The 21,284-nt window shown below is 35.6% G+C and overlaps 1 protein-coding gene across 1 annotated transcript in view; it reads right to left on the bottom strand.

The window, feature by feature from the left end:
- Positions 1-21,037, bottom strand: part of LOC111420813 (serine/threonine-protein kinase 32A) — a 63,454-nt gene extending 42,417 nt beyond the window's left edge. The window contains exon 1 of the mRNA XM_023053858.2: positions 20,930-21,037. The gene's annotated coding sequence lies outside the window, so the exon portion shown is untranslated. The remainder of the gene's footprint in view (positions 1-20,929) is intronic.
- Positions 21,038-21,284: the final 247 nt, after the last annotated feature.

Raw genomic sequence — 21,284 nt, 5'->3', positions numbered from 1 at the left:
AACGCTATGTAGAAACTGATTGTGATAAAATATCAACGGTTTTCGATGTGCTAAAGTTTTCGAATTTTATTCTGCTGACAAATTTTATTTGTACGATCATTACTTTCAACAATAAAATGTTTCGAAACTAACTCAAACTATCGATCCTAACTTTTTCACTCGATTTACACGGATGAGTATTAAACCCAAAAATTTTAAAAGCGCTCCATGAAAATAAAATTGGAATGATGGATCGTAAAATTCATCGAATTATCACGCTATCGATCACGTATTCCTTCGTCTTTTCAGTCTTTAAACCTTATTCAATTTACGTTACACTTTGTACTAACCAAAACGATAGTTAATTGCATATTTAATCCACTTTGTAGATCGCCTCAACAATTTTATCGAGTTACATTCGTTTCAATTTTATTTCACTTCTTTTAAATCAACGAAACATCTAAAGAAAGTAACTACTGAAAAGATCGTCTTTTTTATGGAGCTTCCGTTTTAAGTACTGAAACGACTCACCTTTTATGGCCTCTCTCGAAAACGAAGATGAAATTTTCGGTAAGATAATAAAACGAATTGATTTAAGAAAATTTAATAAAAAAATGTTACGTTAAGTACAGGGTGTCCTAAATTTGTTGTCCGCATAGGCTATCTCTGTAAATAAGAGATAGAAAAAAAGTAGCTAAAATTTTGCCTGTCTACGCAGTTTCAGCAAAATATGAATGTTTTAACATAGTAAGATTTAAAAAAATGAGCAATGACTTCCAGAAAAGAAAGTCAACAACATAAACCTTTTTTTAAAAGACGCACGGCAAAACCCGAAATTGACGTAAGTTAATTTTCGCACATTATACCAAGTTTTGTTTACAGAAATATATAAAATGTGAGGTTATGTACACACATTTTTTACAGAATGGCTTCAACTTCAAAGCGGTTCTTGACAGGCACAGAGTTGGAGAGCATTTTAGAAGATCCAGCATTTTTTGAGTCTGGAGAAGAAAGCGATGCTGATGATACATCTAGACAAAGTGATCATGATTCAACATCAGAAGCTTCAATACAAAGTTCAGAATCGGATGACGAAGATAATGGTACTACATCAGATGATAAATTTTATTTCGGAAAGAAACGGTGCTACAAGTGGTCAAAAGAGTGTCCCAAACCAACTCGAACGCGTAAGCACAATTTAGTCATCCGTCTTCCAGGCACTAAAAATGAAGCGAGGGATGTTGAGCGGTCTGATATATTGTCTGCTTGGCAGTTACTTATTCCTGAAGATTTTTTGCAACTAATTTTGGTAAACACAAATAATAAAATAAGTGAGATGCAGCACCACTATAAAGCACCTCAACCTGCATTTGTAAGTCTCCTTGATATGACGGAGTTGAGAGCTTTTATTGGTCTGCTTTATCTGTCTGGTATAATGAAATCAAACCATGAAAATGTGGAAGGACTTTTTGCGAATGATGGTACCGGACGCGATGTTTTTCGGGCAACAATGAGCTTTAAAAGGTTTTTGTTTATTCTGACATGTTTGCGTTTTGATTGTGCTGCCACAAGGGAAGCTAGGAAAGCAAATGACAAACTTGCAGCAATTCGAGAATTATGGGACATCTTCGTAGCCAATTGTCAGAAGTATTATACACCAAGCCAAAATGTTATCATAGACGAAATGCTAGTCCCATTTCGTGGTAGGTGTAGTTTTCGGATGTACATGCCAAAAAAGCCGGCCAAGTACGGATTGAAAATAATGTGTCTTTGCGATTCTCGCAGTTTTTACTTATGTAATGCCTTTGTTTATACAGGCAAAGAGACAACAAATGATAAAACTTTATCAATTCCAACAAAAGATGTTCTCAAACTTATTACACCGATTCAAGGGACTAATAGAAACATTACGGTTGACAACTGGTTCATGTCACTTAAGCTATGTGAAGAAATGAAAAAGAAAAACTTGACCGCTTTAGTTACTATGAAGCAAAATAAGCCACAAATTCCGGTAGAGTTCAAGCCACAGAGTAAACGTCTTGTTCATTCAACTTTATTTGGACACAATCAAGAAAAGACTCTTTGTTCATACGTACCTCGCAAAAATCGTGCGGTCGTGCTTCTTTCAACAATGCACCAAGATCAAAAGATCAACAAAGAAAATAAAAAGCCAGAAGAGTTAGGTTAGTTTTGTTTACAAATGTCAATCAACTCTAGCAAAATATTAGGTAATGTTAGGATAGGTCAGTTTTGTTTTGAACCCCAATTAAAGCATGAAGGAATGTTAAGACCGGTAGTTTTCTTTTGAAACCCAAATTAAAGCATGAAGGACTGTCGGCTTTCTTTTGTACCCAAATTAAAGCGTGAAGGAATGTCGGTTTTCTTTTGTACCCCAATTATAGCGTGAAGAAGTCCCAATTAAAGCGTGAAGGACTCTCAATTATAGCGTGAAGGAATGTTAGGATAGGTCAGTTTTGTTTTGAACACCAATTAAAGCATGAAGGAATGTTAAGACCAGTAGTTTTCTTTTGAAACCCAAATTAAAGCGTGAAGGACTGTCGGTTTTCTTTTGTACCCAAATTAAAGCGTGAAGGAATGTCGGTTTTCTTTTGTACCCCAATTATAGCGTGAAGAAATCCCAATTAAAGCGTGAAGGACGCTCAATTATAGCGTGAAGGAATGTTAGGATAGGTCAGTTTTCTTTTGAACACCAATTAAAGCATGAAGGAATGTTAAGACCGGTAGTTTTCTTTTGAAACCCAAATTAAAGCGTGAAGGACTGTCGGTTTTCTTTTGTACCCAAATTAAAGCGTGAAGGAATGTCGGTTTTCTTTTGTACCCCAATTATAGCGTTCATTTTGTATAAAGTCTTTAGATTTACAAAGTACCGCGGTTCATGAAGCCTGTTTTCGAGCCAAAATGGCGGTTTGACAGCTTGTCACTGCATCTCACCACTTATTTTTTTATATTTCCCGCTTGACTTTCGAGCCAAAATGGCGTCAAACCGCGGTACTTTGTAAATCTAGGGATTTTAATTTTGTAATATGTAGAACGAAGTTAGGCACAATTCAAGGTTAATTCAAATTTCAAATCGCGTACTTCTGACAGTTTTCCACCATTTTGTTTTCTGCCAGATTTCAACAGTTTTGTCAAGTGTGGTCTTAAGTTGACTTTACGTTTCGTTTCTTCCATTTTCTATTTTCATCTATCTTTTTGAACAGAATATTAAACAGTCTTTTTCAAGACTCTTTGTTCCTTGTTGATCATTTATTAGAACAACATACAGGTAAGTTTGAATTACATTTAATAACCTCAAATGTATAAAAATTGCATTTATTAATTGTTAGATATATACGGATAAATATATACTTTAGTTGAGAGGAAAAACAAAGCGGGCATAAACGAATCGCTCTTCAAAAACATCAAAACTATTGTCGAAAAATTTTCAAATAAAGATAAAATATGTTTATTAATGTTTGATGGAGTGAAATTGACACCTCACCTCGATTACAATGGCAAGGTAGATTGCATCTACGGTTTTGAGAATTATGGGGAGTTGAAATTAAATAAATTCGCCGAATATGCTCTCGTATTCCAACTACAAGGAGTTGCAAGAAAATGGATTCAACCCGTGGCATACATATTGCCTGGTGGACCTGCAGAAAGTATTAAAATAGCGAATTTGAATACGCAAGTGATCAGGGCAGCAATAACCAGGCAGCTGTTAACCGTTTAATTGGAAAGAATGCAGAAAAAGTAATAAACAACGTTATTATCTCCTTGTTTGACCCACCCCACCTGATTAAAGGGATAAGAAACAATCTCCTAAACAATAACTTGATGTGGGAGGAAAATCCGATAAAATATACCGCCCAGTAGGCGTATATTATATCTGCATATAAAATTGATGCTGCCAGTGGCCATCTGCGGGCATTGAGGAAAGTTACAGACCAACATGTTTTGCCAGATAAGCTGAAAAAAATGAAGGTTTCATGTTGCACACAAGTTCTAAGCCATACAATGGCAGCCACAATTGCGATAATGGCACGTAATAGTAAGTATTAGGTAATCAAAGAAATATGAAGAATCAATATGAAGAATCAAAGAAATAAGAACTCGCTTATTGTGAAGTGGCGATTGAAATAATTACGTTAAAATTGAAAGTAAAATAAATTCTAATTCGAATATCGCGGGGTTTGTGTCAATAGTTTTAGTCCATTTCACTAGGTGGCGCTTTTGAGGAGGAGGCAGTTTATACCGACCGACGTGATGACCTTCTATAATAAACATACCGTATTTTCTCGAATCTAATCCGCACCCTTTTTACAAATTTTGTATGCTCTAAAATCAAATGCGGATTACAATCGGATGTGGATTACATTGGTAAACCAACTTTTTTTACCATCATTGCATTTTTAAAATCGAGGTGCGGATTAGATTCGAGTGCGGATAAGATTCGAGAAAATACGGTATTATATTATATTTTCTATGGTTAGTTTTGTTTACGGCTGTCAATTACCCCGGAAAAGAATGTTTGGTAAGGTAACCTATGCTGATAACGAATTTGGGACACCCTGTACAGAGTAAGAATTTTACATGTATACTGTTTTGATGAAAACTATTATTTAATAACAAAAATAAAGCTGACCTATTTTGCGGAAAAGCTAAATGTGATAAACAATTTTTGTTTATTCATGCTGGTGGCAGTAAAAAAAACAATTCAGTATGCAATCCGAAAATTTCTGAAAAAATCCGTTCAGATAAAGCATTTTTAGATATATCATTAACAGCATCAAACAATGAACCCTGCTGTTGGTTATAGAAGAATTGTTATACAACAGATCACTTCTGTCTTATACTAATTAAAATTGTAACTACTAACATGTAGGTTTTTTAAATCCTATAAATATGGATTAAGCGAGTTTTAAACATCGCCTACAAAATCGTTTTCCTCAAAATCATCATATCACTTAATATATTTTTTGTAATTCGCGACGGTAATGAAAGCACTAACAGTACTCAAACGGGTGCTGTAATGAGACTCCTTACAGCATCCGATGCTGTAATGAGATTTTAGTAACATTTTATGGAACCAGTTCAAGTTGGTGACAGTGGGTCATTAATTTTTCTAGTTGTCAATGTGACAATTTTTGTCTCTGGATGTTTAAACACGTTCTTAGATCGAATACAAGGTTCAAAATGATGAGGACATTAAACACTGAGCTATTTCTCTTATTTTGCGAGGTGTACATGAAACATTTTTTTCAGGTGAATACATTTTGTGTTTTGACAATTTCTAATTGTCAATTCAAATTTCTATTTTCAAGTGTTACCAACTGCTACATACCTATTTCCCTACATTGTTAAAATTTATTTTATTTTTGTAAAAAAAAATATATAAAAACGCGAATTACAAAAAATAGCATAAAAAACACGTTTCGTAAGACTTAAAGCACTCATTCATTAAAAAACTCGTGGCTTCGCCACTCGTTTTTCAACTTGAATTCGTGCATTTCAAGCATGTCTTACGAAACTAGTTTTTTAATATACTATTTTATATAAAATATAAATAAATGTATTATTTAGTAAAAATAACTTTTAGTAAACATTGCTGTAACCTCAGAATTTCACAAATATATCTTGTTATTTCTGGTATAATTGCGTTCCAGCATAATGTTTTATGTTTAATATAATGTGTTTACTCCAGCTCAGTCTTGTTTTTACTCCAATCTGTTTAACATACACTTTTATGGACCTCGATACCAGTTCAAGATACCAAACTTAAAAATATAAGCAAGTTAAAATTAATTTTGTTACTGTTAGAAAAGTTTATAACATAAACATCACCAAGCAGAGTTAAATCAAAAAAGTTATTTTTTCGTAAATTTGTAATTCTAAAAGAGCTTACCACCAACAAAATAAAACAGAATAAAGTTAGCACCGGCTTTTCAGCTCTGCTAATTCTATCACTATTGCAAATCCGTCGCTTGTAATGAAACTCGCAGAGAATCGAATTGACCAAAATTTACGAAACAAAATAGGATGGATTTAATAAAAGTTGGAAGCGATTAAAGGGGTTAAAAAACAAAGATGTAAATCACAATGTGTTTTTATCATCACGTTTATTATTCTCAACATTTTTTATCATTGCCAATTCATCAATCATAATCTTTACTCTATCTACACGGAGATCTGTCAATCTTTATATCACGTATCATTGCGAGATGAGCACTCGCTGGGACTAATAAAAGAAATTCAATTATCTTGAAAGGGACGAACATGGCGTCGTCGCTAGAACAAGAACACAACGACGACCAATGACGCTTTCATCGCTTTACGACGCCCCCGTTTAATTCATCCCGACAATAATTGAGTGGTTAATGAGACATGGACGAGTCGTCCCTCCGTCGTCAGATAAAATTAATGGAGCCATAACAGGGAAAAGTCCCCCAGAAACGTTTTACGCTTCAACGAACCTCGAGTTGTAATTAACCGACAAACGAACGGGGGCAAGATAATGTCGAGGACATCTTCGATGATCGGTTGTTAAACAGGTGAGACTACGTAGCTTCGCTTGTTTAGAACGTTTTTATTCGAAAGGGGATGAGATCGCCGCGAGATAAACTAATGAAGGGATATTTTCGCCTGAATTGAATAATAAAGCGTCGGCTATAAATAATACGAATTATGCTGTACATTTTTCAGTTGTGGCAGGTTAATGGTCTTGGAAATGTCGTAAAACGGCTGTTTCAACGCTCTCCCGTTTACGACTTTACGTAAAACCGTTTTATAGGAATCCTTCGAGTGTATATGCAGAGGGATGGAGATTGAAGTGCAGATCGAGTAATTATGCTGGCAAAACTCTATAGAGATGTATCTTTATAATATGATTTACAGGATCTTCCTGTAAGTCGTGGCATAATTTTAATCACAAATACTAGAGTTAAAATGATGATGATTCGTGTAAAAATTTTTGGGCTAAACCCATAAATGGTTAAGATATGGGCAACCACGAGATCAATGCTATACAGGTGTCCACAAAGGTTATTTCCTTCAAACTTTTTTATTATGTCATAAACCCTTAAATTTTACAATTGATTCTAAAAGCCTATTTCATTTTAAAATTAATTTCACTCTTCGAAATTTTTGTTTAGACGCATCGTTCGCAAAAAGATAAAACCTCAATTATGGTATGTTTTCATTAATCGTAGGTGCCTATGAAAACAAATTGTAATTGGGGCAGTAAAGCAACTGTCAAATCATTACCCAAAATTCGTCAGTCGGTAATAGTTGTTTAAAATGGCAAATAATTACAATTTTAGTGAGCTTGGAAGAGCGTTTAACTTTGGAAGAGTATTTAGGCAATGAAATGAAATAGGCTGGTGAAATGATATTAGAAATAACTGATGATACAGTTCGGACATTTCGGAACATCCAAATGTACGGCTTGATGTGTGCCACACGAATTGTATCCATATCACTTGTCGACAGTACAAGAATTAAAAATTGTTGCAAGTACAGTTTTGTCATACTATGATGGAAAAATATACTATTGATGCTGCGTCTTTAGAAAATATACTTTTTTACGTCCATTAATTTGACATATTGCTTTACTACTTTACTTATGATCTATTTTCATGGGCGTCTACCATTAATGACAGTATTTCATGGACGAGGTTGTATCTTTTTGTGAATAACTCTAAAACGACGCATCAAAAATTTGTAAGAGTGAAAATAATTTTAAAACAAAATAAGCTTTTAGAATCAGATAGAAATTTTAAGGGTTTACAACATAATAAAAAAGTTTTAAGGAAATAATCTTTGTGGACACCTGTATAGCATTGACACGTGGTTGCATACTTTCAAAAGTGATCGTAAACGATTTCTCATTCTCTCTGACATTACATTGTTTGCCAAATTTTATCTTTTTAAGACAAACCATATTGAAAATATTAAAGAAAATGTTTAAAAACTTTGAAGTCATTATTTTAGCTCTAGTATTTGTGATTAAAATTAAGCTACGACTTGCAGAAACACCCTGTATATCTAATTTTTCAAATTTTAGAATCAAATACTAAACCAAATATTAGAAGTTTCAAATTTTTATCCATGCACATATTCAATTTGATGAATATTCCGGATTTTGGATTAACGTAGGAAGGTAAAAGGGTTTGCAGCACTTGCGCTTCAACACGACCCTTGTCGTAGTTCCTTTACGGATACCACTCACTTTAACTCCTGCCACTTAACTTTAGAGATTAAAACCGATATACGTCCAGGTTGTGTTGTCCTTATTTTACATCTATGAATGTTGAAAAACGAGGTTTCTTCGAGGACTTCAAAGTTATTGCGCAATGCTTCAGGTTCTTTTAAATTTTATTTAAAATTTAGACTGGATATTTATTCAGCCAAAAATGATTCTAATTTTTAGACAAACTTTTTAAATTTCTTTATTGAACCTCAATTGAGGTAGGTTTAAGGAGAGTCTCGTGAGGGCTTTCTGCATCCCTTCATAAGTTATCAACTAGCAACTTAGCTAGTAGCTAGTAGAAATTTAATTTTGCATATTTCTAGGACTTAAAGAAGTGATTGTTAAAATTTTACGAAAACGTGTTTACCTTAGCTGTTAACTTCCTTTCAAGTATTTACCTTACCCGTCTGCTCTTTGTCGCTATCTTGATGTCAATCTCGTGTACTCATTGAATATGAAGAGTACTATATAAATAATTCAAATTCATTTCGTTCAAATGGGGTAAACAATAAAGAGCATTTATTAAATGTTTTCTAACATCATTTTTGCTCTTACATTTTTCATTAAACTTTTATGTTGTTAAGTTCGGAACGAAATCACGAAAACAACGGAGACCATCCCGAGTTCTAATACGTAGAAGAATATATAATAAAGAATAAATAATAAATTTGAAATACCTAACTTAATAGAAAAATTTTCTTTTCGTGAAAGAATTTTAATTAACTTCGCTGAAGATACCAACTATGAAATTACTTTTTGCAAAATAGCAGTTGATCGATACGTGAGAGACATCAGGTCACCTGCCATGAACACAACGATACAGACAAGGTTGTTACGTCGGAATAACGAAAACAGGGTTAACGAGTTAACTCGACGTCGACAAGATGTTTCAATAGCAGGTGTACCGAATGTACAGCCCTTGTTAGGTGTATAACTCCATCCCGAACATATCTCTGTTCCATGTTACATTAGTATACAGGGTGTCCCGTTAAGCGTAGAGGTTTGGGAAAAAAATCCTTATAAGCAAAGTGGGCAAGAGAAATAGCTGGAAATTAATTTGAAGTTCGTAATTCGATCTGTCATAATAAGGGAGGGGGAGGCCAATGCGTTTTCAAATGTTTACATTTTAATATCTCCTGGACCATTCAACCGATTTGAATATTTTTGGTCTTGTTTGAAAGAGCATTTCATGCTCTTTTAAAAGATATTTTCAGTAAGATCGCTTGGTTTAAAACAAATAAGCTAGAGGGCGTTATCTGCAGCGGTTACATATTTTTGTGATTTTTAAAAAAAAGTTAAACGGAACGGTACTATTTACTTGACAGACCGTTAATCACCATAAAATTTGCTAAATATTAGTGAAAACCGCATCTCGATATCTCCATCCTTTCTCGAATTATAAAAGAAAATGTTAAAAATTCGTATATCTTAATCGGATCAAGTTACCTTAAGAAACAAATAAGAGAGAACAATAATTTTATTATCCAGAACCTTCCTTCACAGTTTATCCAAGCTTAGAATTGCTTCGAAACTACTTTTGAGGCGTGTTAAAAAGTCAACGGATCAATGAAACATCAACAATGATAATAAAACAAAATAAACCAAAACACTTAGAATAACTTAAATTTTGGCAAAAATAACTCACTAATGTGCGAAATGCCTTTCATAAACCTCGATGCATTTATTCAATCTAGTTTCGACGAAAAAAAAGCGCTGCTTAAGTCTCGGCCCTAGATACGTTTCTATTGTATTTAGTGTTTTGTCATATTTTCCCTGGTTATTGGTTTTTCTTGAAAAGTCAGGTCGTTTAGTTTACCCAATAGATAAAGGGGTGAAAACAATGTGGGTTTTGCTCAAACCAAGAATGCATATTATGCAAGTTTACATCAGCTTGTTGACAGATGCTTCATGCATCCATAGCATTTGTGATAAATAATAATTTATTTAATCACCTGGCTACAAATAGTAGATGTGACAAGTTCAAACCACATACAATATATAATACACAACATACACAATATTCAACAAAGAAAGAGAGAAATTAAATTATGAAGTATGACCTATGCTAGTTGACTAGGACTAATACTAAAATTAAATGACAAGTATTCCTGGCGGTCGTAAAACGCCTTTTCTACAAGCATCATTTTTACTTTATGTTTAAATGAGCTAAGCGTATCAGCTTTTTTAATTGCAGATGGCAAATTATTATAGAGCTTTGGGAAATCATACCGTGGACTCTTTTCAAAGAAAGCCGTCTTATGATGACCCAAGCACACCAAACTATCAGATCTAGTTTCGTAATTGTGTTTCATGACAGGGTATCTATCGACATGCTCCCGCACATGAACAACAGATTTATATATATATATATACTTTGAAGAGTAAGAAGCGAATTGGCCTTGAATGTATCTCTACACGAATCTCTGCAGTTTAGGTCGAAGATTAATCTTATAATGCGCTTCTGTGCTGCAAAGGCACGCCGCCACTCCGTCGATCTTCCCCACAATAATATATTGTATGAGAGATGCGAATAACATAATACGCATCTAATAATCCCGATAGCGGGAGGCATCCCTTCAACTTCAGAATTGCATAGAAGGACGAGTTCAATTTCGAAACCAGATGATCAACATGTTTGTCAAAACTTAGCTGCTCGTCTAGATAAACACCCAAAAACTTGCAGCTATTTGATAGAATGATATCATCGGCTTGCGGAAGCCTTCTCCTCTTATGAAAATTTACAAACACGGTCTTTTTTAGATTAAGAACAATACGATTTTGTTTGCACCAAGCATCAAATGATTCAACGGTATGCTTGACTTTAGAAAAAAGCATATCAGCATCATTCGACGCCAGGGCAATTGACGTGTCATCGGCATACATGACTATGTGGACAACGGAAAGATACTCAGGAAGGTCATTTATATACAATAGAAAAATTAATGGGCCCAAGATTGAGCCCTGGGGAACTCCCAGTCGAACATTTGATTCCGATGACTCCTGACCAGAGAGGACCACTTTTATTTTTCGTTCCTCCAGAAATGATTGAAGCCAATTTAAAATCGTGCCTCGCAAACCCAAAGCATACAATTTCTGCATGATGTACACTAGTGGCAGCGAATCAAACGCACGCGACATGTCGAAGAACAGACCCACAGCAAAATTACCTTTATCCAGGTTATCGTAGATGAACTCAATAAAATTCAATGACGCAGTCTCTGTAGACAGGCCCCGCCTAAAACCATGCTGAGCACTACTAACAACATTGTACCTGTCCAGAAAACTCAAAATTCGCTCCGAGACGATGCTTTCAAATATCTTTGAAAAAACGCTAGTTATCGCTATTGGTCTGAAATTGTTGACATTTGTAGGATCACCAGCCTTGAAAACTGGAATGACCCGAGAAATTTTCAGCGCCCCGGGAAAGATTCCAGAACAAACAGAAAAATTAAATACATGCTTAAGGGGCTCGATCAGACAAGACGCTACATACTTAATTACACTCACACCGATGCCATCGCAACCCGTCGAGCGTACGTTTTTTAAGCGCTTGATGGCCGCTAGAATTTCTGCGGAGGATATAGTATGCAAAAATATGCTATTGGGTACATAAATCAACTCTACCTTCTCCTCAACAGATGTTGTGAAAAACTTTGAAAATGTTGAGCAGATCTGCGCAGTGTCGCTAATCATATGACCATCATCCGAACGCAACAGAAAACTAGTTTGCTTCCTTCCTTTACCCAATTGGTTATTTACACGATGCCACACTGCGCGACTTCTATTCGATGACTCTATTATTTGTTTCATAGTATGTTTCTTTTTAGTTTCATTAATTAGTTTTCTATATGAACCCTTCTTAACATTATATAAGTTACGCAACTCCGGATAACCGTTGCTCATAATCCAAAACACGTCTTTAAGTTCCCTGCCAGCACTTATTATATCATTTGTAATCCAGGGAGCTCTATTACAACCACCAGGACGACCAGAAACTATAGGGCAACATATATCAAAGTAAACCATAAATACATTCAAAAAACGGTCATAAGAGTCGAATTGAATATTTGAACAGATATCCGACCAATCATAATCACGTAATTACGAATATAACTTAGCAAGATTCGAATTTGACAACACACGACGCCTTACTACCACAGGCGCCTCTATCTCCACATCAATTACCGGCTCAAAAAGAACCTCGAGTGAACAAGCCATGTGATCCGCTATAATAGGATCAAAAACGGTAAATGTGCAGAAACGCGCCGGTAAATTAGTAAATATATAATCCAATGTTGAATTGGCTATGCGGTTGTTTTTGTTAATAGCTATGCGCGTTGGCTCGCTCGTTTGACCGTGTAGACCAAATGAGCTCAAAATATCTTTCAAAAGATCGGATTCCCTATTGAATTTATTAATGTCAATGTTAAAATCACCGCATAGAACAATGTTTTGGAATTTTAAGAATAAAGAACAAAGTAACGCAGATAGACACAAACGCATACAACATCTTTAGCCATAAATTTAACCCGTGCGGCACATACTTCAAATGACATTTCCGATGAAAAACTTTCAACATTGATTAACGATATGGTCAAGCCGTTTCTGGCAAGTATTAAGGACCCCCCGTGGGATCTTACAGAACGAAAATAGCCAGTTACAAAGTCATAATGACGCATGTTTATGACATCACGCGCTTCCGACTTAGCCCAATGTTCCGATATGCACAATAAATCCGGTTTATAGTGGGCAGCTAAAACCTCTAATTTATTAAATTTATTTTTTGAAATGGATAATCTTCAAACTTTCTGAGGATAACGTTGAGGACTCTTGACTAAAAAACAAATATCTTGACTCACATCACTTGCCCGCACGCTTGACACATCAGACACACAATTATCACGCAACTCACGAGATGATGACCCAATACCATCCTGGAGGTTGCACGTGTAGAGGCTTTCACTATGAAGAACTGTCGGTAGCTCTACCAAAAGATCCAGAGACCTTGGTGGATGAGCAGTGCTGGATGAATTGCCTAAGTTTATTGGTATGATATTAGAAATATTCACAGATTCATTCACCATCATATTGGGATCAATTAAATAAGCCACTTCCTTCAGAACTCTGCGCTTACTATTATTATTCATATGAAGACCATGTTTAGTGAAATGACAAGATTTTAAGAGTTTTTCAACGTCAATGCGCTGAATAGTTGTACCCATGATAATATGTAAGGCCTAGAGGTTTGGGAAAAAAATCCTTATAAGCAAAGTGGGCAAAAGAAATAGCTGGAAATTATTTTGAAGTTCGTAATTCGACCGCTAGGGGGCGTAACTGCCATAGAGAAACATAAAATTCCCGCTATCTCAGAAAATTAGACGATGAGCTATAACGTTGACAACATCATTTAGTAGCTTGGATAATACCGCATCGCTTTTGTTTTGCGATATGTCTCATATCTGTCATAATAAGAGAGGGGGAGGCCAATGTGTTTTTAAATGTTTACATTTTAATATCTCCTGGACCATTCAACCGATTTGAATATTTTTGGTCTTGTTTGAAAGAGCATTTCATGCTCTTTTAAAAGATATGTTCAGTAAGACCGCTTGGTTTAAAACAAATAAGCTAGAGGTCGTTATCTGCAGCGGTTACATATTTTTGTGATTTTTGAAAAAAAGTTAAATGGAACGGTACTATTTACTTCACAGACCGTTAATCACCATAAAATTTGCTAAATATTAGTGAAAACCGCATCTCGATATCTCCATCCATTCTCGAATTATAAAAGAAAATGTTAAAAATTCGTATATCTTAATCGGATCAAGTTACCTTAAGAAACAAATAAGAGAGAACAATAATTTTATTATCTAGAACCTTCCTTCACACTTTATCCAAGCTTAGAACTGCTTCGAAACTACTTTTGAGGCGTGTTAAAAAGTCAACGGATCAATGAAACATCAACAATGATAATAAAACAAAATAAACCAAAACACTTAGAATAACTTAAATTTTTGGCAAAAATAACTCACTAATGTGTGAAATGCCTTCCATAAACCTCGATGCATTTATTTAATCTAGTCTCGGCCCTGGACACGTTTCTACTGGTATTTAGTGTTTTGTCATATTTTCCCTGGTTATTGGTTTTTCTTGAAAAGTCAGATCGTTTAGTCTACCCAATAGATAAAGGGGTGAAAGCAATATGGGTTTTGCTCAAACCAAGAATGCATATTATGCAAGTTTACATCAGCTTGTTGACAGATGCTTCATGCATCCATAGCATTTGTGATAAAAGGTTTGGATTTGTCCAAATGATATTTAAAAGTCAATGGTAATAGTTCATTCTGTTATCATAATCGGTATCTGTTAAGGCCTGATGTAAAACAACGTGGTGGAGATATTATTCTCTTGAGAACTCTTGTGGATAATTGTTTTCGGAGTTCCCAGATTATGAGGGATCACATTGCGCACCAATGTGATTTACGAATTCATAGAGATGTCTGAATGGGCTACACGTTGCCAGTTTTCCGTAATCGCTAAGTCAACCTTAAAAACACTTCTAGAGAAAAATGTCTCTCTTTGTCGTAATTGCATTGCACATTTTTGCCATGCAGTTGCATCGTATTCGAAACATTGAAAATAAATCATCATACGCTTCTGCGTTAGTAAATGACATGTTTACAGTTACCATGGTTATGTGATTTGTTTTTCTCGATGAGGTAACTGGATCCGATTGATGGCACTCGAGTTTTTAACATTTTCTTCTATAATTCGAGAACGGGTGGCGATATCGAGATGCGGTTTTCACTAAAATTTAGCAAATTTTATGGTGACTAAGGGTCTGTGAAGTAAATAGTATCGTTCCATTTAACTTTTCTTCAAAAATCACAAAAATATGTAATCGCTGCAGATAACGTCCTCTAGCTCATTTGTTATAAAACAAACGGTCTTACTGAAAATATCTTCAAAAAGAGTATAAAATGCTCTTTCAAACAATACCGAAAATATTCAAATCGGTTGAATGGTCTAGGAGATATTACCCAGTAAACAAGAAACATCTGGGAAACATTTCAATTTTAACGTACAGTGAATTAAATGAAACATCTTAGAACTACGTTTCATATATGTGACAGGTACGCTTTCTACAGAACGTATCTAATGATATGTATCAAATACATTTCAGTAGGAATATTTATGAAATATCATTAAAATATGTAGCAGAAACATTTTATTTGAAACATTTCTCTACAAATGTGTCTGAAACATGTCTGGAATATCTACATCGCAGTGACGCGGTCAGCGTCTTGTTCTATTGTATGTTTTCTACTGTTCTCAGTTCGAATCGTTTGAATATTGGTTTAGAATGGCGCAAGTTTTGTATAAGTTCTTTTATATATCACCACTAGATTTAGTTAATGAAAATACGGCTAATGAACACTATTTAAAAAAAGTATGTAATAGTTATTTATATTACAAGTCGGTTATGACGGTTATGACCCACGTGTGATATACAGCATTTTATCTACGACTGCTAAAAATTACTAAAAAATCAATTTCTTTAGAAAAATCTATTTGACATTTATAAAAATATTTTGAAATGATTGTTGACAATTTTGAATTGTCAGTTTCAACAACATGTTTACTCATCTGGAATAAGTGTTTTGCAATGTAAAAACATAACAATTAATGTTTATAATAAATAGTATTGTTTCTCTGTAGGTAGATAGCACTTTTTCTTTTGTATTGTTGCTCGTTTCAACAAATTAAGTCTGTTCTGATTAGGCTAAAAATGCGTTACGTAATGAAACCAGTGCGATAATGAACTTCATTACGTAACTCAAATCACCTCAAATGAGTGCGGTAATGATGACTTATCCAAGCAGTCGTAGATAAAGAATTTTGCGTTTTCCGTAGGTCAAACCATAACTTATAAGGTATGATCGCGATTCCCGCTAAATTTGGCTGTTTTTCTCCTGCAATCATAAAATTATATAGTTATATACAGGCTGCTTTGTGCTTTCATAGATATAGAGGGTGCGTTTGATAACACCTCATATGAATCCATAGAGAAGGCTTTAAACGCAAAAGACATACATCCGTCGACAATCAAGTGGTGTATAGCCATGTTGAAAAGTCGGCAAATCACAGCCAGTCTGGGAGGCGAATCGCTGACTATAAAGGCGCTAAGAGGATGTCCCCAAGGGGGAGTGCTATCACCTCTTTTATGGTGCCTGGTAGTTGATGACTTGATGAACATCCTAACTAAAAACGGATTTAAGATACAAGGGTATGCTGATGACCTGGTAATCACAATCCGAGGTAAATATGATTCAATCATAACTCAGCTAATGCAGAAAGCCCTACTACTCACCAGTACTTGGTGCAGAAGCAATGGGCTCAGCATCAATCCCAATAAAATCGAAATAGTCCCTTTCACTCGGAGAAGGAAGCTAAAAATAAAAGCACCCTCCATTGAAAGCAGAACTATTAACCTCAAAACAGAAACTAAATACCTAGGGGTAATACTTGATAGTAAACTAAACTGGAACTCACACTTAGACAAGGTGAGGAAAAAGGCCATCATGGCAAACCAGATCTGCCGCAGGCTCCTAGGAAGGAACTGGGGTCTCAAACCACGAATGGCTCATTGGGCCTACGTAGCAATAATCAGACCCATGGTCGCCTACGCCTCATTGGTTTGGTGGCCAAAAACAAAACATAAGACAGCTCAACAACAGCTGGCACAAATCCAGCGGTTAGCATGTCTTAACATAACGGGTGCAATGAGATCCTGTCCGACGGCTGCTTTGGAAGCCCTACTTGGTCTCACACCGCTCCACATATATATACAAAGGAGGCAGCCTTAAGTGCCTTATCACTGAAAACAGTTTCTTCACTCAAGTTGATGCAGGGTAATCTCAGAGGACACCTCGAGATCCTCAAAGACCCATGTCTAAATCACCTGATTGAAATTAAAACGGACCTTATACCGACGGAATACAATTTCAACCAACCGTATAAGGTCATATTTAGTAGCAGGGATGATTGGGCGAAAGGAGGGCCTCAACTAAAAAGAGGAGCCCTAGCCTGGTACACCGATGCTTCAAAGACAGTAAGATCTGGAGTAGGCATGGGCATCAGTGGACCAAATAGCCACATCAAATTGCCCCTCAGCTCGGACTTAACAATTTTCCAAGCAGAAGTTCTTGCTATAAACTTCTGCACCGCTTTGAACCTACAGAAGGGACAAAAAGGTGCATCCATAAACATTTTCACAGACAGTCGGGCCGCCTTAAAGGCAATTCAGGCCTACACGTGTGGCTCCGCACTGATCAGAGAGTGCACCAACAACCTGAGAGAACTCGCTAGGGGCAATGATGTTACCCTATGGTGGGTTCCAGGTCACAGCAACATTGAGGGCAATGAGAAGGCCGACAAGCTGGCCAAAGAGGCAGCAAACACGCCCTTCATTGGACCCCAACCTGGATGTGGACTACAAAAAAGCCACCTAAAACAAATAATCAACAACTGGGAGGCTTCAAAGATAGCCTTACGCTGGAAAGAACTTCCAGGTCACAGACAAGCGAAGAGTATGATAACTCCGTCGCAAAACAAAACCAAAGAGGTTTTATGCCTCAGCAAAGGGGATCTAAGAACGCTCTCAGGCTACCTGACCGGCCATGTGCCCCTAAAATACCACCTCTTCCACATTGGACAAGCTGAGGATCAAACTTGTCGACTATGCAACGACGAGTCAGAAACTGCTGAACATATACTGTGCAATTACGTCGCCAGAGGACGTCTAAGGCACAACGTCTTCGGTAAAACTCCCCTGTTACCTACCGACATAAAGGTTCAAGACCTCAGGACAATACTAAGGTTCATTAAGGACCTACATTTGCCCTAAACCTTTGGAGGGCTAAAGTTACAATAGATCTTATAGGTCGCGGTAACGAGAGGGGCCGCCCTCCTCAGCCCGGCAGCAATAATAATAATATATACAGGCTGTATCAGGTATGAGTAGAAAAAATTTGAGGGGTTATAGGTCTCCCCTTTCTGAATAAAAAATTCTTATAGCACAATGTCCCATTCTTTGTTCTTCTTAAGATATGATACCATAAAGTTAAGGGTTCACAGGTTTGAGTACTGAGCAGGCTTTATTTTGCAATTTGTTTCTAGTTTTGTAATTTTGTTGTTTTTAATACAATAAGTAAGTTTATCTACAACTATTGAATTATCTATTCGTTATACAATTGATTTTTGACGGGTAATGACACGCATTACCTATGACTGACAAAGTGTTGAATAATGAAGCCATTTTTCCACAGTTCTGACACGGCCTACTAATCAAAAAATAAAATATTAACAGAAATGACAGCTTTCTTATATTGAAGTTATGTCTGAAATGTCTATCAAGTTTATTTTTTTTTCCTTTTTTTTGATTTTTTTTTCAAAATTAAATAGTTGTAGATAAAGTATAGTATTCAACTTGCGTGTAATGGATGCTACCCACTCAGATTACAACATGTAAATTTTATATTTTTGTAAACAACTTCTAAAAAAAATATCTCAAAAATAACTTTTATGTGTCAAATTAATATACATAAGCAAAGCCTGCTTAGTATAATTCTTTATACAGCAGTACATACTTAAACTTTCAAACTCTTAACTTTATCGTATCACATCTTAAGAATGTTAAAGAATAGGACATTGTATTATAAGAATTTTGTATTCACAAAAAGGGGACCTATAACCCCTCAAATTTTTTCTACTCACACCTGATACACCCTGTATGTGGTTTTACATTCGTGTGATAAGATGGAAAGAAAAAAATTAAAGCTGAATATCTCTAGGAGACATTTTCGTAGATTGGTAAACGTATTTACTTATCACAAATGATTCAAAACCGTTAATGAAACATCTTAGTAATGTACCGTAATTGTCAGCTGTATGTTGCAGAAACATTTCGATAGAAATAATATGTATCAGAAATGTTTCTGAAACTCAAATTTGTTTACTGAACTTCAAAATAATTTCCAGCTATTTCTCTTGGTCACTTTGCTTATAAGGATTTTTTTCCCAAACCTCTAGGTCTTATCGTTCTAGAGATACAGCCGCTCCGTGCGCTGTACGGGACACCCTGTACATTTGTATTCCTCCAACTTTTATGTGCATACAAATCAAATTTAACAATAATTTCAAAATAGTAAAATAAATTGTTAAAAAAGGTTGAAAGAATAAAAACCATAAAGAATAGAAGGACCACGTTCCATTTAACACTCATATCTGGAACACATCCGCTTTCAAACTCCGTCGGTACAGAGATACCATTAGCGGAAGCACTTCAACCACCGGTATCGATACAATACAAATTAAATTGAGTGCGGCACGTGTAATGCATAGCTGAAAGCGCGTTGCAATCTTCTAACGGAAGTAACACACGTCTTGGTAAACCTCGAGACGTGTATTCTCGCGAGAACGTTCTATTCACAAACGAAATTCCTTTGTCATAAAGTTTATTCACAAACCAAATTCCTTTGTCATAAACTTGTTTTCGCGTGTACGATAGAAGTTTTTATTTGCGGCGCTTCAGGCAATTTTAGGTAATAAGAAAAATTTATGATTCTGTATGGAATGTTATAAAATCATACTTTAAATAACATGAATAGCCCCATTTAAAGCAATCACCCGGTGAAAATCTTTCCAAGTAATTTTTCAGATTGATTTATGTATAAACAGGTACCACGCAATTTAATCTCATCAAGGAAACAACTCGGTCTGAAATGCATCATCAATTACAATTTTTTTTGTAAAGCTTTTATCTAAATTTGCTATTTTATTAAAACTTTTATTTTAAACATGAGAACAAAAAAACTTTTTTTACCCAAACATTGTTTCAATCATTTCGAAATGAAGTGCTTTTCATTTTACAGTATAAACGTTAAATTACCTTAAATATTCTATTTGACCAGTGCTTTGATTCGGAAATGTCGATCATAAATCTTATTCAGTGATTCAAAATTATTAGATGCAAAATGTAGCAAGATCTAAAGTTAGGGTAAACTCTTCCGAAGTGCAACAACTCTGAGTTGTAGACAACATCTTATTTTCTACATCTTTTTGGTGCTGAAACTAGTTGAAAACTTTTGTGTGTGAATAATGTAAGTAGTATTTGCCGATTAACGAAATTCCTCTTGAATCTCAAGTTTAAGGTCACGCCGCGTAATCTATAATACTCCTCATACCAATAAAAAGTTAAGCAACACACTCGGTTAAGTTTATGACACTTTGTATAGGAATGTTAAGTGTAGCTTCTTGGGTTTGGAGAAAACATCTTTTTTTCATATGAAGCTATCGAGGTGCATTAACATTTTGCATTGATGGCCAATGCAAGTTTCTTTAAGCATAGCAAATAAGACATGATTAACATTAGTAAACATTCTGCCATTAGTATATGTTGCAACAATTTACATTACTAGGAAGAATACAAACATATTTCAGCACCCCAATTACAACTTTCACCATGAGGTTGGATTTGCGGATTAGATTTGGTTTAGTTTGGGGATAAATCTCCATCAAATTACTCACAAAGCTAAATCAACTCAGTTTGTTCGTAAGGTTTACTAAACTTTGCCAATAATTTAAATTCTTTTCTTAACTCTAAATATTTACTAAAAAATAACTTTTCTGCTTTCTACTTACAGGTGGTTGTTATGGCATGATGAGTCCACGTGATGAAACGCGATATCAATGGGTGACGAGGACGTCCGGGAGACGTTATGAAGTCGTAACACGACTGAACCAAAAACCGTATTTGCAGTGAACGTGGCGACGCCGCGCGGCGTCGGCGTCGTTGTTATAGAGGGTTGGATACCCTCGATTTCCTCCCTCGATCCCCTCCGCTGCGACTCGGAAAAAACAACGGTAGTGGACGGTGGAAGTTTTTAATTAGCGAGCTACCTGCCGGAATTGGTCATTTTTCGAAGGGTTTTCGTCAACCCTAATTAAAATCAGTTTCCGCGCCGCGGTAACTAAAGGATTTAAGGGCTAAATCGAC

Source organism: Onthophagus taurus, chromosome 2, assembly GCF_036711975.1.
Source record: "Onthophagus taurus isolate NC chromosome 2, IU_Otau_3.0, whole genome shotgun sequence".
Lineage (NCBI taxonomy): Eukaryota > Metazoa > Arthropoda > Insecta > Coleoptera > Scarabaeidae > Onthophagus > Onthophagus taurus.
Note: the sequence above shows the minus strand (reverse complement) of the source record. Positions and strands in the feature narration are given on the sequence as shown.